Source organism: Gorilla gorilla, chromosome 2 (genome assembly GCF_029281585.2).
Source record: "Gorilla gorilla gorilla isolate KB3781 chromosome 2, NHGRI_mGorGor1-v2.1_pri, whole genome shotgun sequence".
NCBI lineage: Eukaryota > Metazoa > Chordata > Mammalia > Primates > Hominidae > Gorilla > Gorilla gorilla.
The window spans coordinates 148,085,548-148,111,078 of record NC_086017.1 but is presented as its reverse complement, the minus strand read 5'-3'; the positions used below and the strand labels follow the sequence as shown (position 1 = coordinate 148,111,078).

General features: G+C 38.7%; 1 protein-coding gene and 1 pseudogene across 11 annotated transcripts in view; one reads left to right on the top strand and one right to left on the bottom strand.

Moving 5' to 3' along the window:
• The window catches only part of NCK1 (NCK adaptor protein 1), an 89,364-nt gene that overhangs the window by 25,027 nt on the left and 38,806 nt on the right, over window positions 1–25,531 (bottom strand). For 2 of the 11 annotated variants that reach the window (XM_063704233.1, XM_063704236.1), the window contains exon 3: window positions 11,239–11,329. The exons of 7 other annotated variants lie outside the window; for them this stretch is intronic. The gene's annotated coding sequence lies outside the window, so the exon portion shown is untranslated. Of the gene's footprint in view, window positions 1–11,238; window positions 11,330–13,221; window positions 13,303–25,531 lie in introns of all 11 variants that reach the window. 2 more of the 11 variants (XM_063704234.1, XM_063704235.1) reach the window with 2 other exon arrangements.
• LOC109026123 (RAD51-associated protein 1-like) lies at window positions 24,106–25,112 on the top strand (annotated as a pseudogene).

The window sequence follows — 25,531 nt, the reverse complement described above, 5'->3', positions numbered from 1 at the left end:
GTTCCCCCATCAAACCTCTACCCAATGGTTTTACCTGCCACTGATGATCACTGCCTAGATCAACTATTTCAAAAATGATGATGTGCTAGCTCTACCTGCTTTCAGAAACTGTGATTATTCTCAAAGGAAAATTTTGCTTATTGTTCTATTACCCTAAAACATAAAACCTTACAGAAAAGGTAGAATATATACTTCTGTGTGGTTATGACACCAACCGGATGTAGAGTTAGGCTCACTTGTTTTCATTTTTTGAAGATCACTTTATTTTCCCTTTTTAAAATGTAATTGTTTCATAATTATGTAAAACATTTGGATGGTTCTAAAAGCTAAACTATCAAGCAAGGTAGATGTTTAAATATCAAACATGTTTGAACATTATGTTTAATATTGTTTATATGAATGTTTAAACATTAAATATGCTTAAATATCAAACATATTTAAAACATTTAGAGAGTTCTTCTTCCATACCTTCTCTTTTCTCTCCCCTCTCCCATCCACCTCACTGGACAGCCATTTATTTATTTATTTATTTATTTATTTATTTATTTATTTAATTTATTTTTTTTTTTGAGACGGAGTCTCGCACTGCACTGTCACCCAGGCTGGAGTGCAGTGGAGCGACCTTGGCTCACTGCAAGCTCTGCCTCCCAGGTTCACAGCATTCTCCTGCCTCAGCCTCCCAAGTAGCCGGGACTACAGGCGCCCGCCACCATGCCCGGCTAATTTTTTTGTATTTTTAGTAGAGACGGGGTTTCACTGTGTTAGCCAGGATGGTTTCGATCTCCTGACCTCGTGATCCGCCTGCCTCGGCCTCCCAAAGTGCTGGGATTACAGGCGTGAGCCACCGCGCCCGGCCTGGACAGCTATTTGTTTTGGTTTATGTTTCTATTTTTTTAAAAAATAATTTAAGGAAAGTATTCAAGAAAAATATATAAGAAAATTGAAAATTCTAATTTTTATCTACCCCCACAACAAAACATACACACACACATGCACACAGGCGCGCACACACACACATACACACAGGCATAGACTATATTGCCTGAATCTTTTCATTTTCGGTTTAACAATCTATCCTTAAGATCATTCCACAGCAGCATATGAGACTTCCTTTACTAATACATCTACTACTTCTAACAATTGCAGAGTGCGTCATCATTATGTAAGTAGCACTTTCTTCAACTAGACCTTACTGATGGTCAATGGGTTGTTTGTAATTTTCTGGGATTAAATAGTGCTGCAATGAACAGCCTCATACATGTGTCATTTTGATTTTCTGTTAGTGTACCTTTGGGTTGGACTCATAGAAGAATGTTGAGTTACAGCTAAGGTTTGTATAATTTTGTGAGATATTGCTAAATTCTGTATTCATAAACTATTTTTAAAAACTCCTAACAATATATCAGTGATTATTTCCCCACAGTCTTGCCAACAAACTATGTTGTCAATCTTTTGGATTTTTGCCAATCTAATAGGGGAGAAATAGTATTTCAGAGTTGTAATTTGTATTTCTCTTATTACGGTGATTTCTTTTCCCATATTTAAGGGACATTTACATTTGTTTTTCTGTGTAAAGTGCTTGTTCATATCTTTTCCCCATATCCTAGAATAATGACTCCAACTCCATCAAGTTCCTTATCTGAAAAGGCTCCACATGGCCAGAATTTACTGTTTGTTCCAGCCAAAACCTGGTGATAGGCAGATGGTCGCCTGAACCCCCATTTAGAGCAGTTACCTTAGGAAGCTTGAAATTATAAATCCTTTCTCTGTCCCTTTGTGACTTAAATCTTCTACCATCAAGAACTATCTTCCCAAGGACCTGAGAACTACCTCTTTGAAATGCAAACAATCAAAAAGATAACTTTCACTTTTGTTCCCAGTCCCTGGCGAGAGGGTAAGGGCCAAACATTGGTGGGCCTAATTTGTACCACCGCCTCCTGTCATAAATAATAAGTTTGTTTCTCTTCCAGATAAATGCCAATAACAAACCCAGATGGCCTACTCACATGGACCACCTATTGCCCTTAAAAACCACTCAGTGGCCGGGCGCAGTGGCTCACGCCTGTAATCCCAGCACTTTGGGAGGCCAAGGCAGGCAGATCACGAGGTCAGGAGATTAAGACCATCCTGGCCAACATGGTGAAACCCCGTCTCTACTAAAATACAAAAAAATTATCTAGGCGTGGTGGTGCGTGCCTGTAGTCCCAGCTACTCAGGAGACTAAGGCAGGGGAATTGCTTGAGTCTGGGAGGCGGAGATTGCAGTGAGCTGAGATCACGCCACTGCACTCCAGCCTGGTGACAGAGACAGACTCCGTCTCAAAACAAAAACAAAAACAAAACAAAAAAACCATCTTTCTTTCCCTTAGCAGTGTCTTTCCCTTAGCATACTCAACCTTTAAAAAGTCTCTTCCCCTTTTGTTTTGGCAAAAGTGAGTTGAGTTTACACTGGACACTCTTCCCTACTGCAATAGTTACTGAATAAAATCTGTCCTTACCATTTTAACTAGTGTCCAGTTTATCTTCGACATGTATAATTCTAGTTATGGACCAATGCAAGTACTGGGCTCTCCCAAATTGGACATGCATGGAATATCCAAAGAAGCATCACAAAGGCACTAAGAAATGAAGTACAATATAAACACCACTCAAGACCCACACATCCCTGCATAAAGCAAAGATGCAAATACCACAGCAAAAGTTTAGAAAATGAAACCAATATTGGAACTACTGCCCACAGTTCCTCCGCTTCCTAGATCCTATGTCTTACTTTTTCTCGCTTTACCCTTCATTTTGCTGGAGCATGTCCTCTAGTTGTTTCCTGAGTTAAAAATATATTGCAATTAATTTTTTTAGAATGCATATCTGAAAGTGATTTTGTTCTCTCATACATGACTGGTAGTTTGGCTATCTATATACAGGGGAGTTACTGTTTAATGAGTACAGAGTTTAAGTTTTGCAAGATGAAGATTATTCTGGAAATAGATGGTTGTACAACAATGTGAATGTACTTAATGCCAATATTTCTAGTCAGGTGAACCAGGAAGAGGAGTCATAATGGATTAAGGTCCATCTTAACGACCTCATTTTACCTCAGTTACCTCTTTAAAGACACTATATCCAAATATAGTCACATTATGAACTACTGGGGGTTAGGACTTCAATGTGTGAATTTTTGAAGGGACAAAATTCAGTTCATAACATTTGTTTTTACCATAATTTTTTAGAAATTTAAAAATATGATTACAATCAACTATAAGGCCATTTATGTTTAATTCCCATATAGTATATAAGACTTACATCAATTAATGTACTTACATGTTTGCTGTGTTAATTATGACAATAAATTCATTATGTTACATGTTTTCATAATTGGCGGTTTATATCTAATTGCTCATAATTTAGCAAGATTATTGCTCTTACGTTTGTTGTCACATAATGGCTTCTTTCTTTAGATAAAATGTAATAATCTTCAGATTATAGGATGATGATACTGATCTTGGATCAGTTTGTTATAGTTCAGAGGGGTAATAAGTAACATTCTGTAATGCCTAACAAAATAATCATATAGACAGTAATGTCTTATATACATAAGACATTTATAAGTTTGTCAAAGAAACAGAACTATAGTTGAGGTTTTTTTAAGAGCAAACTTTTTGCTTATCTTTCTTTATTCTCATTCCTTTGCTCTGTCTCCTAGTCTCCACTAACTACTCAATAAACATTTGTTGAGTGAATAAGTGAATGAATTGTGCTATGCACAGCACTTTTGCCTTTGTCATTATTTTGTGCCTTCTCATATTGGGGATGATTTCAAAGTGATATTTCCAAAAGTGGACAGAATTAGATGGAATTTTATTTGACCTACACTATTTTAGAAAAAAAGAAGAAAAACTTAATTTTTAAGCAGCCTTTATTTCAGACTAGCCTGTAATTTTTTGTTTTCCCAGTGGAGGGATCTGTTTCATTAGTTGTTTCATTAGTAAGAGTATTTACCAATTAAAATTACTTGATGAGATACTAGGGTTTAAAAAGCTGAAGAGAATAAAATCATCTTATGAATTGCCTTGTCTTTTTGCATTACTTACAGCATATCCAAGTTAGTTAATTGGGGACTTTCTCCCCCTTCATTGTTTACCGTGAGATCTGTACCCCAACCAAACTTCCGGACTTAGTCACTTGGGTATTGTTACTTAGCTGATTCTTATCAGAAGCAGGAAATTGTCAAGTTATGTGTTAAAGTACAACAGAATCTAAAACTGAACAAGAGATTTCCCTTTAGAATTTTATTTTATTGCTAGCTGGTTCCTTACATTTTCCTTAGGGTATAACTACTGACTTGCCAAAAAAGGTCATATTTATCATGACCTATATACACAGCAAACAGTACCCTTCCTCAGAGTTTACAAATCATACACAATATGACTGATTAAATGATTTGACAAACTTTGTGTCATTAATATATAGCTATACCTATAGAATTTATAAAAGTAGTTTGGGAAAGAACATGTTTTCAGGTGTTTTGTCTAGCATTATTCATGTATTTACATTAGCAGTTCTCTAAGAAAGGGTTACTAAAGTGGATCTCTTAAGGGGTCTACGGAGCCAAAACTATTTTCGTAATACTAGGATGTTAATTTCCTTTTTCACTAGAGATTCCAGAGGCTACATGAAATTCAATTACATTGTCAGTATTTGTAAGATCTGCAAAACTGTCAATATATATTGAGGAATGATACATAATAAATGGATAAAAATAGGGCCATATATTTTTTTGCTGTTTATTTTACATACAGTAAGATTTTCACTATTTGTTGTGAATAAAATTTGACAAACACTTAAGAGTTATGTAATCACTTGCCACAATCTAAATAAGAAAATAAGAACAGTTCTATCACTCCCTCTCAAGAAAAAAAAAAAATTGCTTTATGCTTTGTATTCAAACCCATCCCCAACCATTAATTTGTGACAACTATTGATCTATTTTCTGTCCCTATGTAGTTTTGCCTTTTCCAGAATGTTCTATGTAGACGCTGAGTCTGGCTTTTCCAGTTAACATAATGCATTTGTTTCATTTGTGTTGTTGTGTAAATCAGTAGTTCACTCCTTTTTAGTGCTGAGTAGTCCATTGTATGGATGAACCATCATTTATTTAATGAGAACTTTATAAATTTCAAGAAAAACTAAGTTAAACAAGAAAAGAAATTTAATCATAGGAGGTGAGCCAGTAATGAACAATACTCACATGGTTACATGGTCATTAGTGAAAACACTGAATATATATCACTTTATCAAGACAATGAGGCCAAGAAAGGTTACATGAATGAATACAGTTGGCCCTCAGTATCTAAGGCAGGAGTGTCCAATCTTTTGGCTTTCCTGGGCCACAATGGAAGAACTGTCTTGGGCCACACATAAAATACACTAAACTAACGATAGCTGATGAGCTTAAAATAATCACCAAAAAATCTCATCATGTTTTAAGAACGTTTATGAATTTGTGTTGGGCTGCATTCAAAGCCATCCTGGGCTGCATGCAGCCCGCAGGCCACAGGTTGGATAAGGTTAATCTAAGGGAAATCAGTGCCAGTTTCCTCCTCCCCAATACCAAAATCCAGAGATGCTCAAGTCTCTTATATGAAAATGGCCTAGTACTTGTACATAACCTACGCACAACCTCCTGTATACGTTAAGTCATCTCTAGATTACTTGTAATACCTAATATAATAAAATGTGAATAGTTGTTTCACTGTATTGGGTTTTTTGTTTGTATATTTTAATTAGTGTATTTTTTTTTTCCAGAATATTTTTTACCTGTGGTTGGTTGAATCTGTGGATGCAGAACCCAGAGATGTGGAGGGCTGACTGTATCTTCATTTATCTTAATAGAAATGAACTAAGAGATTATATATATATATATATAATTTAGATATATATCTATAAAGAATATCAGAAGAAACCTATCTATACATTTAGCCAACTCTTGCTGGATCAATAAAACCACCCATCTTTTCACTTTACAAACTCTAAGCCCCCAGAATGCTCCACAAAAACAATTTATTTTTAAATGTAATATAAAAACAAACGGCCTGCCTTGAACTCTAAAGGTGTAAAGAACAAAAAGAATAATGATCCTGGGGACAGGCCAGGTGTCAGGTATAAAACAGGACAGATCCAGAGAAGCAACATAAGAAATTTACACCCACTGGTTGTAAGATAGAGACTATGGATTCTGGTCTTATTCTCCTCACAAAGGGTGATGCCAAAAAGGGAAGCACTAATATTTGGTGACAGCTTACTGATGTATTTGTCATCCATTGTGAAGGTTCTGGGAATTACCTTCCTGAGACATGGAAGCAGAGATTTTACTCAACCTAAACCACCTCTAACTCATAAGTGCTGTGGGAAAGAACTGTTATAAATAAAGAAACGTGACCTTTACCTAAGGAGAGAGAACTGACCTAGGTAACTTGACCCTCAAATGTAAAATGGGAGTCACAAACTAGAAACCAGAGGCATGACAGGAAAAGTGTAAGATATGAGCTATCCTTTACTTCCCTTTTACTATTATCTCTAAATTGCTTTCATATTTGGTTACATGGGCTATAAGGTGGAGGGCACTAGGAAGATGGTCTAGATTCTCCAATTTTTCAAAAGCTGGAGAAAAACCTCCAAAGGATTGTGAAGGTTAAAACAACTTTAAAAATGCAAAGTAAAATATAGTCTCTGAGATCTGATTCAAGGAAAAAATGAGAATAGGAACCAGGCCAGGCCTGAGAAAGATCTATGAGGCTTAACATAGACAGAGGTGTCCAATCTTTTGGTTTCCCTGGATCATACTGGAAGAAGAATTGTCTCAGGCCACACATAAAATACACTAACGATAGCTGATAAAGCAAAAAAAAAAAAAAAAAAAAAAGCTCACAGTGTTTTAAGAAAGTTTACAAATTTGTGTTGGGCCACATTGAAAGCTGTCCTGGGCCGCATGCAGCCATAGGATGGACAAGCTTGACACAGAACATGCCACATTGTTCTCACATAAACTGAACCAATGCTCCACATTTTATACTATGTTTACATATTACATATGAATACATTTGATAAATTACAAATGTACAATATTTCACCTTAGGCAACTTGTTTATCTTACCCTAGTTTTCAGCCCTGTTTGGCTGCCCCTATAAGCAAAATATGCTTATAATATATTCAATTTCCCTCCTAGCCACACACTTGGGTTGTAGCCACTGCTCTGCCATTAGTGATCACTCGGGGCCTGTCATACCAACCTCCCAGAAACTCCATTTCCTTATCTACAAAATAAGGGAATTGAACTGGATAATATAAAAAAGTCTCTTTTATTGAGTATCAAAATTACAATTTCAATTTTTTGAACTAAACAAACTCAGTTTTATTTTCTAAGTTTTTCATTACACTAAACCCTCATTATTCTGATCCTTACCCTTCTAATCTAATTATATTTCCGTGTCACTCCAAGTTATACATATTTCCAAAACAACATACAAATACTAACACAGAGAACACTGACTATAATTTCCCGATGCTTTACATTATTAATAAGGTTTAGATTGTGTCATCTCTTCTAGTAAGCATATTCATAAAACCTGAATATGCTTACTTGAAGGTTCTCTCCAAATCTCATGTTGAAATTTGATCCCCATGTTGGAAATGGGGCCTAATGGGAGGTGTTCGGGTTGTGGGAGTGGATACCTCATGAATACATTACTGCCATCCCTCCTGAGTAAGTGAGTTCACATACATAAAACCTGTGTTAACCTGAAATATCAGACATATTTAACTTATGACTAATCATAACATTTGAGAATTTTTCATATTAATTGCTGCACTTAATTCCAATTCCCCCTCATGCCTTCCATGAGCTTATGTCATTTTTAATCACAAAATGGTTTTAGGACTCTACCACTTAGCCCTTGATACAGTTTGGATTTGTGTATCCACCCAAATCTCATGTCGAATTGTAATCTCCAGGTGACTGGAGGTGACTGCGAGGTGACTGGATCATGGGGACAGATTTCCCCCCTTGTTGTTCTGTGATAGCTGTTGTTCCATGATGAATTCTCATGAGACCTGGTTGTTTAAAAGTGTTTGGCTAGGCCGGGCCCAGTGGCTCACACCTGTAATCCCAGCACTTTAGGAGGCCGAGGTGGGCAGATCACCCGGGCTCAGGAGTTCAAGACCAGCATGGCCAACGTGGTGAAACCTTGTCTCTACTAATAATACAAAAGTTAGCCAGGCGTGGTGATGCACACCTGTAATCCCAGCTACTTGGGAGGCTGAGACAGGAGAATTGCTTGAACCTGGGAGGTGGAGGTTGCAGTGAGCCAAGATGGCTCCACTGCACTCCAGCCTGGATGACGGAGTGAGACTCCATCTCAAAAAAAAAAAAAAAAAAAAACAAAAGCAAAAGTGTTTGGCACCTTCACCTTCACTCTCTTCCTTCTGCTCTGGCCATGCTTCCTATACAGCCTGAGGAAACTGTGAACCTTTTAAACCTCTTTTCTTTATAAATTACCCAGTCTCAAGTAGTTATTTATAGCAACCTGAGAGCAGACAAATACAGCCCTATTAAAGTTTATCATGCCTCCCATTATCATTTTGGCCTATGCATGCCATAAGACCTACTGGAGTTACAGAGAACCAGTACACTCCGTACATTCTTACTTAAAAATCCTGGGTATAAAAGAACTTTGCAACTTCTACAATATTATTGCATAGGTACATCTTCATACACCTTTCCCTACAATACTTTGTGCTTCTGTGACCTATAATTCAAGAAAAAGTACCACCATAAATCCAGTTGTCTGGATTAATTAATGCTACTACGTCAACCCCCCACAGACTAAATCATGTCCCTTTTATCTTCTCAATAGGACTCAAATGAATCCATGTATCTCCATTCTCACTACTACTACCCCTTAGTAGTAATGCGATCTACTTGATGAAGCCTCCTTAAGGTACGTATTAGTCTGTCTGTGTTGCTAAAAAGGAATGCCTGAGGCTAATCTATAAAGAAAAAAGGCTTATTTGGCTCAAAATTCTCATGGCTGGAAAGTTCAAGATTGGGCATCTTCATCTGGTGAGGACCTCAGTATGCTTCCACCCATGAAAGATGGCAAAGAGAAGCCAGCATGTACACAGATCACATGATGAGAGATGAAGCAAGAGAGAAAATGGGGAGGTGTCAGGCTCTTTTTAACAACTGGCTCCCACAGGAACTAATATAGTGAGAACTCACTTACTCAAGAGGGATGGCAGTAATATATTATGAGGGATCCACTCCCACGACCCAAACACCTCCCATTAGGCCCCACTTCCAACATGGGGATCAAATTTCAACATGAGATTTGGAGAGAACATTCAAACTATAGCAAGCGATCTCCCAATTTCAAGTCCCAATATCTTCTGGCTGGAAGCCAGAAGTTGTCACATTAGTTGTCACATTAGGGCGCAAAAAAGATCTGAAACACAAATTCCTTCTATAAATGTTTGCTAACTGAAGATAAAAGCTAAATAAAAGGTCTCCAATAGATTTTCTTTGAGTTATAATGAACTTACTATTCTTGAGTTCCTCAAAATTAAGGAGAAAAAGAACTCTTCTAACTCTAATGAAACCTTTAAAAAAACGTATTAGAGGATTCTGGGGAGAAAGCAGAGTAGGAAGCAACAAGAATCTTCTCTCCACCTAGACAACAATTGTACTACTATAATCTGTCTTATTTAAGTATTTTGGAACTCTGGAGCACATTCTAAGGCTTGCAAGTTCCAGGGAAAGGGCCTGGAAATAAACTGCTGTTACTTTTAGTCAATTTCAGCTCTTAGTTCAGCAGTGACTACCCATTCCCCAATCTCCAGGCAGACACGCATGTGTTCCACAGCTTTCGGGCAATAAGACCTGTCCTCCAACTATCAGGTATCTATGCTCTGACAGCTAATTGCGCTTTCTGATCACTGAGATACAGACACAGAAGCAGGCAGCTATTGTTTCACCTCCCTCCCAATAGCTAGAGGCCACTGCTCCCCGCAGTCAGGCTAAAGGGGATTTAAAAGACCAGGGTCTTTTATTTTTATTTCTTCATTTTTTTCTTTCTCCCTTTTTGGAAGCCAGACATTAAAGGACTAGGACATTCAGAAGCAACCATATAAATGGGGAATTTAGAAAATCACTGTGCGGCCAGGCGTGGTGGCTCACGCCTGTAATCCCAGCACTTTGGGAGGCCAGGATCACAAGGTCAGGAAATCGAGACCATCCTGGCTAACACGGTGAAACCCCGTCTCTAATAAAAATACACAAAATTAGTCGGGCGCGGTGGCGGGCGCCTGTAGTCCCAGCTACTCTGGAGGCTGAGGCAGGAGAATGGCGTGAACCCGGGAGGCGGAGCTTGCAGTGGGCCGAGATCGTGCCACTGCACTCCAGCCTGGGCGAAAGAGTGAGACTCCATCTCAAAAAAACAAAACAAAACAAACAAAAAACAAAACAAAACAAAAGAAAATCACTGTGCATGTCCAGGGAAAGGCAAAGGCTCAGAAAAGATCTGAGATAGCCTACAACAATCAAAAAATAAAAAGGGCTGGGTGCAGTGGCTCAAACTTGTAATTCCAAGACTTTGAGAGGCCAAAGCGGGAGGACTGCTTGAGCCTAGGAGTTCTAGACAAGCTTGGGCAACATAATGAGACCCTGTCTCTACAAAAAATAAAACATTAGGCAGGCATAGTGGTGCACACTTGCAGTCCCAGCTCCTCAGGAAGGAGGATCCTTTGAGCCCAGGAGGTCAAGGCTACAGTGAGCCATGATCATGCCACTGCACTCCAGCCTGGGTGACAAAGCAAGACTCTAAAAACAAAAAAGAAAAACAAGCACACACAAAAACCCAGCAAATCCTGAGGAAAGGAGACAATCTGATTTCCGGAGTTATCACATTAGCAGATTTAAATGTCCAGTTTTCAACAACAAAAAGGGATACAAAGAAATGGGAAAGTATGGCCTATATGAAAGAAAAAAAAAATAAACCAACAGAAACCTTCCCAGAGAAAGATCAGAAGACGGGCCTAATAGACAAAGACTTTAAAAAAGCTACCTTAAAGGTGTTCAAAGAACTAAAAGAAGACACAGAGAAAGGCAAGAAAACAATGTACAAAGAAAGTAGGAAAATGAGTAAAGAGATAGAAAACCTCAAAGGAGGCTGGGTGCAGTGGCTCACACCTGTAATCCTTGTATTTTGGGAGGCTGAGGCAGAAGGATCACTTGAGTCCAGGAGATCAAGACCAGTTTGGGAAACAGCAAGACCCTGCTTCTACAAAAAAAATTAAAAAATTAGCCAAGCATAGCAGCGCGAGTAGTTCCAGCTACTCAGGAAGCTGAAGCAGGGGGACTGCTTGAGCCCAGGAGTTTGAGGCTGCAGTGAGCCCATGAACCGTGATCACACAGCCAAACTCCAACCTGGGTGACAAACTGAGACCCTGTCTTAAAAAAAAAAAAAAGAGAAGGGAAAAATCTCAAAGCAAACTAAAAACAAACTGTGGAGCTCCTGAGGGCAATAACTAAAATGGAAAATTCACTACAGGGATTCAAATAAAGATTTGAGCAGGCAGAAGAAAGAATCAACAAGTGTGATGATAGGGCAACATAAAAAAAAAAAGACTGAAGAAAAGTGAACAGAGGCAAACAGACACTATCAAGAGAACCAACATATACATTATGGGAATGCCAAAAGAAGAGGGGCAAAGAGATTATTTGAAAAACTAATGGCTACCAGCCTGGCCAAATGTGGCAAAACCCCATCTCTACTAAAAACACAAAAATCAGCCAGGCATGGTGGCATGTGCCTGTAGTTCCAGCTACATGGGAGGCTGAGGCAGAAGAATTGCTTGAACCTGGAAGGCAGAGGTTGCAGTGAGCCAAGATCACACCACTGCACTCTAGCCTGGGTGACAGAGCGAGACTCGGTCTCAAAAAAAAAAAAAAAAAAAGAAAAAATAATGGCTAAAAACTTCCCAAATTTGATGAAAGACATAAATATACATATTCAATAAACTCAACAGACTCCAAGTAGCATGAACACAAGAAGACGCAGAGCAAGACACATTATAATCTATCGAAAAACAAACAGAGACGCTTGAAAGGAGTAAGAGTAATCTGTCACATATAAGGGATCCTCAATGATATTATAAGCAGATTTCTCATCAGCGTTCTGAAGGCCAAAACACAGTGGGCTAATATAGTCTAATAGTCTAATTAACTACCAAAGAGGAGAAGAAAAAAAAAAAACCTGTCAGCTAAGAATCCTATACTGGCAAAACTGTCCTTCAAAAGTGAGGGAAAAATTATGACTTTCCAAAATAAACAAAAGTTAAGGAAATTCATTACCACTAGACCTTCTGTGCAAGAAAAGCTAAAAGAGCAAACTAAAAAGCAACTGCACAGCAAACAATTAACAAAGCGAAGAGACAGCACACAGAATGGGAGAAAATATTTGCAAACCATACAACTGATAAGGGGTTAATATCCAAAATATATAAGGAACTCCAGACAACTCAGTAGCAAGAAAGCAACCTGGTTTTAGAATAGGCAAAAGACTTGAACAAACATTTCTCAAAAAAAGACATGAAAATGGCAACAGATACATAAGAAAATGCTCAGCATCACTAAATCATTAGGGAAATGCAATTTAAAACACTAAGATCCGTTAGCATGGCTTTTATCAAAAAGAACAATAAAAAGGTTGATGAGGATGCAGAGAAAAGCAAACATTTGTACATTGCTGGTGGGGATGTAAATTAAATTAGTACAGCCATTATGAAAAAGAGTATGGAGGATCCTCAAAAAACTAAATTAGAGCTACCATATGATCCAGCAATCCCACTTCCAGGTATATATCCAAAGGAACTAAAATCAGTATGGAAAAGGGACATCTATATTCCCATGTTCACTGCAGCATTATTCACAATAGCCAGGATATGGAATCAACTTAAGTGTCCATCAATGGATTAATGAAGAAAAAATGTGGTGTATATACACAATGAAATTCAGCCTTAAAAAAGAAGGAAATTCATTTGCAACAACATAAATGAACCTGGAGCACTTTATGCTAAATTAAATAAGCCGGCACAGAAAGACATGGTCTCACATACATGTGGAATCTAAAAAAGTTGAACTCATAGAAGTAGAGAGCAGAATGATGCTTACCAGAGACTGGGGAGAAGCCAGGATGGGAAGGTGTTGGTCAAAGGATATCAAGTTTCAGAGAGGAGGAATAAGTTTTCAGGCCTATTGCACAGCACAGTGATTCCAGTCAGTATTAATGTATTATATATTTCAAAATAACTAAGAGTACATTTTAAATGTCTCGTTATGAAAATGATATGTAAACAAGGTTACGGATATGTTAATTAGCTTGATTTAATCATTTCACATTGTATACATGTGTCAGAACATCCCATTGTACCCCAGAAAAGTATAAAATTATGATTTGTCAATTAACAATATTAAATTTAAAACTGGAATAAAGAAATGCTAAGAGGAGTCAAACAGGTTGAAAGGAAAGGATGCTAGACAGTAATTTGAAGCTATATAAAGTAAAAGTAAATGCATGGGCAAGTATAAAAGCTAGTATTACTGTAACTTTAGTTTGTAACTCTGAGGTTTATTCGGTTTGTAATTTTTTAAACATAACTTTACTACACAACAAAAACATTACTCTAAAAGCTAGAATAATTGTAACTTTAGTTTGTTACTACACATTTTATTTTCTACATAAGAGACAAATGCATAAAATAACCAAAAGTGGGTAGGGATGGAGCTGCACAGGAAGTTACTCTATGTTACTGAAGTTAAGCTGGTATAAATTTAAATTGGAGTGTTTTATCTTCAGAATGTTAAATGTAATCCCCATGGTAACTACAAAAAGTAGCTACTGAATAGACACAAAAGGAAATTAGAATGGAATTATTCTATTAAATTCAGCACAAAAGACAGTAATGCAGCAAATGAGTGACAAGAAAGCTGTAAGGCATAAAGAAAACAAATAGCAAAATAACAGCAGTCTCTCCTTATCAGTAATTACTCTAATGTAAATAAACTCTCCAATCAAAAGACAGAGACTGGCAAGATGAATAGAAAAAAATATTCTAAATATATGCTATCCGTAAGAGACTCACTTTAGATCCAAAGACACAAATAGGTAAAACGTGTAAGGAGGGAAAGGCTAGTCCATGCACATAGGAACCGTAAGAGAAGTGAGGTGGGCTGTATTAACATCAGACAACATAGACTATAAAACAAGAAGGTGTAAGAGACAAGGAAGGATACTATACATTAATAAAAAGTTTAATATAGCAAAAAGATACTATGATAAACATTTAACATGTAATGACAGCCCATCAAAATATATAAAGCAAAAACTAACAGAATTTAAGGGAGAAACAAGACAGTTCTACAGTAATCATTGGAAACTTCAATACCTGACTCTCAATAATGGGTAGAATAATCAGACAAAAGAGGAAAGAGGACTTAACACTATAAACCAATTAGCTGTATCAGAGAACACTATCCAACAACACAAATCATATTCTTCTCAAGTGCACATGGGACATTTATATTATTACAGCACCCGACATTCTGCCATTGAAATTGGTTGTTTAAATAATTGTCTCTCAGAGCAAGCTCTTAGAGGAAACAGCCTTGTTTCATTTTGTATCCCTGGCACCTCAACAGAATATCATACACGTGGTTTTTAGCATTTACAAAATTATGAGTTTCAGCTCCTTTCACACGGTGTTTCAGTCCTCAGTCTAGCATGCCCTTACCCTCTCAGCAAACTTCTACGTATTTTTAAGACCCAATTCACATATTTTCTTTGCACCATTTGCCTAGACATCTCTGAGTAGTCAGTGACTCCCTTCTCTGTGATTCTACCTAACTTGTGCCTCTCTCTTACTGTCTTAGTCCATTTTGTGCTGCTATAACAGAATATCTGAGATTGGTTGATTTATAAAGGACAGAAATTTATTTCCTCATAGTTCTGAAGGGTGGGAAGTTCAAGATCAAGACACTAGCATCTGGTGAAGGCCTTCCTACTACATAACAACAAGGAGGAAGGCATCAAATATCTGGGGGAGAGTGGGGGGAGAGTCATGGATCCCATTCCTAAAATAACAGCATTAATTCATTCATGAGTGTAGTGTCCCCAAGACCCAAACACCTCCCATTATGCCCCACGTCCCAACACCACTGCATCAACTTTCCAACACATTAACTTTGGGGTACACATTCAAACCACAGCACTATACTGTATATATCCCACTGAATCTGAAATTCTCTTGTAATGTTCTTATAATTTTTGTACCTTCACATGCAGAAACCATTAGCTGTCTACTTTTAATATCTTTTCTCTTCTTCCTAAGAGCTACCAATTTTGAGTAAGGGACATGGCAACCACAGTAAAAAATATATACTGTCAGTCTCCTTTGGAGTTAGATGTCACCACAATGGCAGTAATCAGTCGCAGTTCACCTCCTTTAACAGGTGGGACAACCTATCCCTGTTTCTTGTTTTACTCAGTATCCACAGATTTGGTCTCCAGTTTCATGTATGACTCTTTCAGCCCTGATGATCTTATAAGGACATGAATTCAGAACCACCTCAACCCTGTTTCCATATCCAAATGCTGGCACTGTGGCCTCACCCTCACTTTGCAAGCTGTACATCTAGTCCACTAATTCTACAGATAAATTTACCTCATTTTTTGAACAAGGCTTTATCTTTTAAAACCCTCTATCATTCCTTTGTATTTAAACCAGGCATACATGATCTGTTCTAATATGTTTAAAAACTAATTTAAAAGTACTTTAATTATTAAGACTATATGGGTCCCTGCAGATACTGGTGAAGGAATGTTAATATGACGAAGTGATACGGTTGTGGACCTATGTACCCTAAGTAAACAGACTATTTTGCTATTATAAAGAATCTCATGCTTTCTTTCCTCCCTGAAAATCATATTTATCATTGTTTACTATAATGTATGTTTTTACTAAAATACTGAAGTACTTTTGAATGGTAAACACTTTCAATTCTACCTTTAACTACTGGACTTTCAGAAACACCATCACTACTAAGATTGAAAAAATATTCCCAAAGAGAGTAAGTGATCAAATATTAGGTTAAGGATGTTCTCTCTCTTGCTGACCATGATATTACCGGTTCCTAGCTTATTAGGCACAAAAAGATCTGGGGACTGAGGCTGACGCCACATATATAAGGATATAATACCTGTAGCAATGAGGACAATAGGTAAGATTCTATGTTCTCACCTTGTTACAGTCTGAGTCATGGACAGTATTCAATTATCAATTCATCAAAAAAACAGGAAAGGGAGGAACTTCAAGATGGCTGACTACATGCATTTGGTACTTGCCTCTTCCATGAAAAGAGAACAAAATAGTGAGGAGATAATCACACTTCAAATAGATCACCTAAGAGAGAACACTGGAATTCAGCACGGTGGTGACGAGAAGCACTGAAAGCAAGAAAGGAGGAAGAGGCAAGGCAGCCTGCTCAACCAGGATCAGCGGAGAGCTGAGACACCTCCACTGGTCCACAGTCCCACCAGACTCTTACAATCCTAGCCATGGGAGAAGCCCTCAAGTGCTGCAGGCCCTGAGTCTAACATAAAGAGGTGCCTAGAAACCATGCAACAACATTATTCCAGAGAGAGCTCACGCTAAGTCCCACAAACCTAAGCAGGTACAGTGTGCCTTCATTTTGAGAGCCCAGCCCCCACCAGACTTTGTCATGCCCGGGAACCCAACAGACCCTGCATCTCCACATCCCTGGAGACCCCATTGACATTCTCCACCTATAGCTGCTCCACAGGGTCCAAGACCACAGCCACTGGCAGCAACTGTCTCCCTACACTGCAGCAGAGGAGGACCCATGCATTTTCATGCACTGAGGAAAAATTCCACTGCCTGCAATAGCTGCTGCAGCAGCAGGAGCAAGGCACAAGCAAAGTATGTGACCCTGCAAGCCACCTGCCTATGAATGCTCCCACTGACAGCAACCCCACCCTTCCCGGTAACAAGGCCACGGCAGAAGCCCTGCTGTTGCCAACCAGAGCATTCTGATGGCAGTCTGAGGATCACTCTCCCCTGCCTACCACAGCCAGTACCTGCACGTACCAGTGGGGAGCCTAAGGACAGGCTCCTACAACCTGGCTCCATCCCTCTCAGTACCCGAGCATGCAATCCGTGGGCCTGGCGATCACCTAGCATAGACCACCACTGTTGGCACCTAAGCACTCCTCCCAGGGTCTGAGATTGGACCTATTCAACCTGCCTCTACCACCACAGCTGGCAACTAACCACACATGCCACCTGCAAGCCTGGGGGATTGGCCTGTCCAGTCCATCACAGCCACTGCCTACACCAGCACAGACAGCTTGGGTCCTAAAGGTTATCCCACCACTGCTACTGCCATCATCCACACCATGCCCACTGCACAGAGGTTTAAAAACCTGTCAACCTGCCTGGCTCACCTGTGCCACTCCTGGTACCCAAGCAAGACACCTGGAGGCTCAAAGATTGGCTTACCTGAACCTGCTAACACTGGTGCCAGCATACACTGCCCTGAAGCCCAAGGACAGGCAATTTCAACCCACTGGTGCCACCACTGGGGCCTGAGAGCTGGCCTACTTGGCAACCCAGACCTCAGCAAAACCTTATCACAGGCCAGGCATGGTGGCTCATACCTGTAATCCTAGCACTTTGGGAGGCTGAGGCGGGAGGATTACTTGAGCTCAGGAGTTCGAGACCAGCCTGGGCAACAGAGTGAGACCTCTTTTATTGAAAGTTAAAATTTTCTTTTATAAAAAACTTTATCACAGCCTCCACTAACAACCACAATCTAAGCCACCTAAGAAATCACAGACACCACTGACACCATTCACATTGAAAGAAATCACACAGAGACTACACTATGACACATACCTAGAATCAAAGCCAAAGTGCCATATTCAACCAACACCACAAATACATCTTCAGGAGAATGTCCTCCCCTATGAAAGAAAATTCAAAAAATTAGAAGGAGCAACTGTTACACCAGAGGCACAGATACCAGTGTAAGGACACAGGAAACATGAAAAAGCAAGGAAATATGACACCTCCAAAAGACCACAATAATTCACGGGCAATACATCCCAATCAAAAAAATCTGGCCAGGTGCAGTAGCTCAGACTTGTAATTCTAGCACTTTGGGAGACTGAGGCAGGCAGACTGCTTGAGCCTAGGGGTTCAAGACCAGCCAGGGCAACATAGTGAGACCCCATCTCTAAAAAAATACAAAAATTAAGCAGGTGTGGTAGCATGCACCTGTAGTCCCAGCTACTCAGAAGCTGAGGTTGAGGGATTACCTGAGCCCAGGGAGGTCGAGGCTGCACTGCGCCATGATCATACCATTGCACTTCAGCCTGGGCAACAGAGTGAGACCCTGTCTCAGGGGGGAAAAAAAGAAATTTATGAAATCCCAGAAAAATAACTCAAATACTGATTTTAAAGAAGCCCAGTAAGATACAAGAGAATTCTGAGGCCAGACACTGTGACCCTTGTCTGTAATCCCAGCACTTTGGAAGGCTGAGGCAGGCAGATCACCTGAGGCCAGGAGTTCAAGACCAACCTGGCAGAACCCCATCTCTGTCTCAAAAAAAAAAAAAAAAAAAAAAAAAAGATACAAGAGAATTCTGAAAAACAATACAAAAAATTCAGGATTTGAGGGATATGAGGGAGAAATTTACTAAAGAAACTAGATATCACAAAGGAAAACCAGGTTGGGCACAATGGCTGACACCTGTAATCAATCCCAGCACTTTGGGAGGCCAAGGAAGGCAAATCACTGGAGGTCAGGAGTTCAAGACAAGCCTGGCTAACACGGTGAAACCCTGTCTCTGCAAAGAATACAAAAAATTGCCACCACACCAGGTGTGGTGGCAGGTACCTGTAGTCCCAGCTACTTCGGAGGCTGAGGCAGAAGAATCACTTGAACCTGGGAGGTGAAGGTTGCAGTTAGCTGAGATCGTGCCATAGCACTCTAGCCTGGGAAACGGAGCGAGACCCCATCTCAAAAAGAAAAAAAAAAAAAAAAAAAGGAAAAACCAAACAGGAATTCCAGAACTGAAGATTTCACTGAATGAAATACAAACTACATTTGAAAGTGTCAACAACAGACTAGATTAAGCAGATAAAAGACTCTCAGAACATTAAGAAAGGCCCTTGGAAATGAGCCAGTGAGACAAAAAGTAATAATTAAAAAAAAAATGAGAAAAGCCTGTGTGACATATGGAACACCATTAAGTAACCAAATATTCAAATTTTCAGTGTCTCAGGAGAAGAGAAAACAAAAATGTTAGAAAACCTGTTCAATAAAATAATAGGTAAAAATTATCCAAGTCTAGCAACAGATTTACACATCAGATACACCAAGTTCAGGGATCTCTCAGTAAATACAAATCAAAAAGGTCTTCTTCACAGCACATTATATTCAAACTGTCAAAAAATCATATACACAGAATTCTAAAAATGGTAAGAAAAGCATCTAGTTGCTTATAAAGGAACGCCCATCAAACTAACAGTGGAATTCTCAGCAGAAACCTTATAGGCCAGTAGAGAATGAAATGCTATATTCAAAGTGCTGAAAGAAGGCCAGGTACGGTGGCTCACGCCTGTAATCCTAGCACTTTGGGAGGCTGAGGCAGGTGGATCACTTGAGGCCAGGAGTTCAAGACCAGCCTGGCCAACATAGTGAAACCCTATCTCTACTAAAAATACAAAAATTAGCTGGGCACGGTGATACATTCCTGTAATCCCAGCTATTCAGGAGGCCAAAGTAGAAGAATCACTTGAACCCAGGAGGCAGAGGCTGCAGTGAGCTGAGACTGCACCACTGCACTCCAGCCTAGGTGGCAGAGCAAGACTGTCTAAAAAAATAATTTTTTTTAAAAAGTGCTCAATGAAAAAAAAAACTGTCAGTCAAGGATACTATACCCAGCAAAGTTATCCTTCATACATGAGTAAGAAATAAAGTATTTCACAAACAAGCAAAAGCTGAGGGAATATATCACCACTAGACTGGCCCTAGAAGAAATGCTTAAGAAAGTCCTACATCCAGAAGCAAAAGAACACTATCTACCATCACGAAAACACAAAAAAATATAAAAACCACTGATAGACCAAACACAAACAAGGAAGAGACTCACAACTACAGAAAACCACCAAGCCAAAATAATAATTAATAAGAGACAAAGAGGGAATAGATGATATACTGAATAGCCATAAATCAGTTAATAAAATGACAGAAATAAGCCTTCACACATCAATAACTCTGAATGTAAACTGATCAAACTTTCCACTTAAAAGATACAGACTAATTTGGCCAGGCGCGGTGTGGCTCACACCTACAATCCCAGCACTTTGGGAGGCTGAGGCAGGTGGATCACCTGAGATCAGGGGTTCAAGACCAGGCTGGCCTACGTGGTGAAACCCCATCTCCACTAAAAATACAAAAATTAGCCAGGCGTGGTGGCAAGTGCCTGTAATCCCAGCTACTCAGGAGGCTGAGGCAGGAGAGTCGCTTGAACCCAGGAGGCAGAGGTTGCAGTAAGCCAAGACCGCACCATTGTACTCCAGTCTGGGCAACAAGAGCAAAACTCCATCTCAATTAAATAAATAAGATAGATACTGATTGAATAGATTTTTTAAATGTTTTTAAAGCATGACCCAACTATATACTACCTACAATAAACTCATCTCACCTGTAAAGACATATAGGCTGAAATTAAGGGATGGAAAAAGATATTCCATGCAAACAGAAACCAACAGTGACTAGAAGTAGCTATACTTGTATCAAACAAAACAAACTTTAAGTCAAAAACAGTAAAAAGAGACAAAGAAGGTCATTATATAATGGTAAAGGGAAAAATTCAGGAGGAGGATATAACAATTCCAAACATATAAGGCACCCAACACTGGAGCACCCAGATATATAAAGCAAGTATTATTAGATCTGTAAGGAGAGATAGATTCCACTACGATAATAGTTAGGGACACCAGCACCCCACTGTGAGCATTAAATGGATCATGTAGATAAAAAAATTAAGAAAGCCACACTGGATTTAAACTGCATATCAGACCAAACAGACCTAACAGACATTTACAGAACACTTCATCTGACATCTTAACACTCCCTACTTCACAGGTGGATGCATATTGATTTATGTGTGTTGATTTTGTCCTGCAACTTTACTGAATTTATTTAGCAGAACTAAGTTTTTTGGTGGAGTCTAGCTTTTTTTCTAAATATAAGATCATATCATCAGCAAAGGGGGACAGTTTGACTTCCTCTTTTCTAATTTGGATGCCTTTTCTTTTTTTCCCTCTTGCCTGATTGGTCTGGCTAGGACTTGCAGTACTATGTTGAACAGGAGTGATTAAAGTGGGCACCAGCACCCCACTGTGAACACATTCTTTTCATCAGCATATGGAACATTCTCCAGGATAGATCATGTTAGGACACAAAACAAGTGTCAACAAATTTTTAAAAATTGAAATTGTATCAAGTATCTCCTCAGATAAGAATGGAATAAAACTAGAAATCAAGAATAATAGGCCGGGTGGGGTAGCTCGCGCCTGTAATCTTAGCACTCTGGGAGGCCGAGGTGGGCAGACTGCCTGAGCTCAGGAGCTCGAGACCAGCCTGGGCACCATGATGAAACCCCGTTTTTACTAAAATACAAATCAGCCAGGCATGGTGGCGTGCACCTGTAGTCCCAGCTACTCAGGAGGCTGAGGCACAAGAACTGCTGGAACCCAGGAGGTGGAGGTTGCAGTAATCTGAGATAGTGCCACTGCACTCCAGCCTGGGTGACTAAGCAAAACTCTGTCTCAAAAAACAAAAACAAAAACAAAAACAAAACAAAGAGTTAAGAAGAACTTTGGAAACTATATAAATACACAGAAGTTAAACAACATGCTTCTGAATGACCACTGGGTCAAGGAAGACATTAAGGAAGAAATCAAAAAAATTATTGAAACAAATGAAAATCTAATACAACATACCGAAAATCTATGAGATACAGCAAAAACAGTGCTAAGAGGGAAATTTATAGCAACAAATGCCTACATCAAAAAAGTAGTAAGATTTTAAAGAAACAATCTAGCAATGCACCTTAAGGAACTAGAACCAAACCCCAAATTAGTAGAAGGAAAGAAATAATAAAGATCAGAGCAGAACTAAATGAAACGACTTTTTTAAAAAGCACAAAAGAACAACAAAAAGCTGATTTTTTGAAAAGGTAAATCAATAAACCACTTGCTAGACTAATCAACATAAAAAGAGAGGACCCAAATAAAATCAGAAATGAAAAGAGACATTACAACTAATTCCACAGAAATACAAAACAACATTAAAAACTATTACAAACAACGATACACTAACATACTGGAAAACTGAGAGGAAATGGATGCATTCCTAGACATAGACATATACAATCTACCAAGATTGAATCAGGAAGAAATACGAAACCTGAACAGACTGATAATGAGTAAAGACATTTAATCAGTAATAAAGTCTCCCAACAAACAGAAGTCCGGGACTGGATGGCTTCACTGCCAAATTCTACCAAACACTCATAGAAGAACTAACATCAATTCTCCCCAACTCATTCTACAAGGCCAACATTACCTTAACACCAAAACCAGACAAGGATGCAATAAAAAATATTAAAAAAAAAAAGAAAGAAAACTACAGGCCAATATCCCTAATGAACACAGAGATAAAAATTCTCAAAATACTGGCAAACTGAATTCAACAACATTAAAAAAAAAAATACACCACAATGAAGTGAGATTTATCCCAGAGAGGCAAGGATGGTTACACAAATCAACAAATATGATTCATAACCTCAACAGAATAAAGGACAAAACCATATGTTCATCTCAACAGACACAGAAAAAGCACTTGATAAAATTCAGTGTCCCTTCGTGATAAAAACTCTTAACAAACTAGGCATCAAAGAAACATACTTCAACATAACAAAGGTCATATATGACAAACCCACAGCTAACATCATACTGAATGGGGAAAAGTTGAAACCCTTTCTTCTAAGAACTGGAACAAGACAAGGATGCCCACTTTAATCACTCCTATTCAACATAGTACTGCAAGTCCTAGCCAGACCAATCAGGCAAGAGGGAAAAAAAGAAAAGGCATCCAAATTAGAAAAGAGGAAGTCAAACTGTCCCCCTTTGCTGATGATATGATCTTATATCTAGAAAAACCTAGACTCCACCAGAAAACTTAGTTCTGCTAAATAAATTCAGTGAAGTTGCAGGACAAAATCAACACACATAAATCAATATGCATCCACCTGTGAAGTAGGGAGTGTTAAAAAAAAATCAACATACAAAACCTGTTTCTATATACCAATAAAACAAACTAGCTGAGAAAGAAATCAAGAAGGCATTCCCTTTTTACAATAGCTATAAAAACTACAAAACACTAGATAAAATAAAGAGGGCACAAACAAATGGAAAGACATCCCATGCTCAAGAATAAGAATTAACATCATTAAAATGACCATACTGCCATAAGCAATCTACATTTTCAATGCAATGGCTATCAAAATACCAATGTCTTTTTTCACAGAAATAGAAGAAGCAATCTTAAAATTCATATGAAACCAAAAAGGAGCCCAAACAACCAAAACAATCTTAAGCAAAAAGAATAAAACTACCTGACCTCAAAATACATTACAAGGTTACAGTAACCAAAACAGCATGGTACTGGTATAAAACAGACACATAGACTAATGGAATAAAACAGATAATTCAGAAATAAATCCACACATTTAAAGCCAACTGATTATATTAAAAAACAACAACAACAAAAAAGGCTTCTGCACAGCAAAGGAAACAATGAAGAGTGAAGGGAGAGCGCCAATGTCTGGTTTTGGGCGGGAACTGAAACCACCACTACAGCCAATAAGAACTTGGGAAGTGTAAATATCAAGCCCTGAAAGGGATCATGGTGCAGCCTGTGAGATGTAAGAAACCAATCAATTACTCACAGTTTGGCGACTCTGACAGTGATGATGATTTTGTTTCTGCAACTGTACCTTTAAACAAGCAATCCAGAACATCAAAGGAGTTAAAACAAGATAAACCAAAACCTAATTTGAACAATCTCCAGAAAGAAGAAATCCCACTAGAAGAGAAAACCCCTGAAAAAAAAAGGATGGCTTTAGATGACAAGCTGTACCAGAGAGACTTAGAAGTTGCACTAGCTTTATCAGTGAAGGAACTTTCAACAGTCACCACTAATGTGCAGAAGTCTCAAGATAAAAGAGTTGAAAAACATGGCAATAGTAGAACAGAAACAGTGAGTAAGTCTCCTCATATCTCTAATTGCAGTGTAGCCAGTGATTATTTAGATTTGGATAAGATTACTAAGAAAGACAATGGTGGTATTCAAGGGAAAAGAAAAGCAGCATCTAAAGCTGCGGTACAACAGAGGAAAATTTTTCTGGAAGGCAGTGATGGCAATAGTGCTAATGACACCAAACCAGACTTGGCAACTGGTGAAGATTCTGAGGATGATTCTGATTTTGGTGAGAGTGAGGATAATGACAAAGACTCCTCTATGAGAAAAAGTAAAGTTAAAGAAATTAAAAAAAAAAAAAAAAAGAAGTGAAGGTAAAATCCCCAGTAGAAAAGAAAGAGAAGGAATCTAAATCCAAATGTAATGCTTTAGTGACTTTGGTAGACTGCTCTGGCTGCCATCAAATCAGAATCTCAGTCCTCGCCAAAAGAGATTTATCTTTCTTCAGATGCCACTAGGAAACCATTACAAATATGCAGTCCTTCAGCTGAAAGCAAGAGACCTAAATGGTTCTACCAGCATCTGGAAGTAGCAGCAATAGCAGCAGCGCACTGGCAGGAGTGTCCATGAAGTCTCCAAATCAGAGTCTCTGCTGTGGCTTGTCCAGATCAGCACGAGTTAAACCTTTGCATCCAAATGCTACTAGAGGCTGACTGTGGTACCAGAGAAATGTTTGGCTGAAAGAAGCACAGCTTTACAAGGGTGTTTATATTTGATTTGTGTTTATATCTGAGGCAGGTATTGTAATCTAAAGGAATCCATTACCATGTCCTATAAATGATCTCTAGCCATTTTATGATTATGTTCCCTGTAAAGCTCTTCAAGATCTCAATGAGAGCTTTGTAAGAATTATCTTCTCATGCCTTTCCTTCTGAAGAGCATATTCTATTTTCCTGTCAGTTTGACATGGAGGAAGTCCACATCACATGCCGTTCTTTTCTAGTTACATGATGTGCCTTTCCAGCTTTGTCTAGTTTATAGCACCTTAACGTTAACCGTTCAGTTTTATCTCGCACAGGGAAACATTCTCATTTCTTTCATAAGACATTTCTGAAATCTTATAAGCTACTTA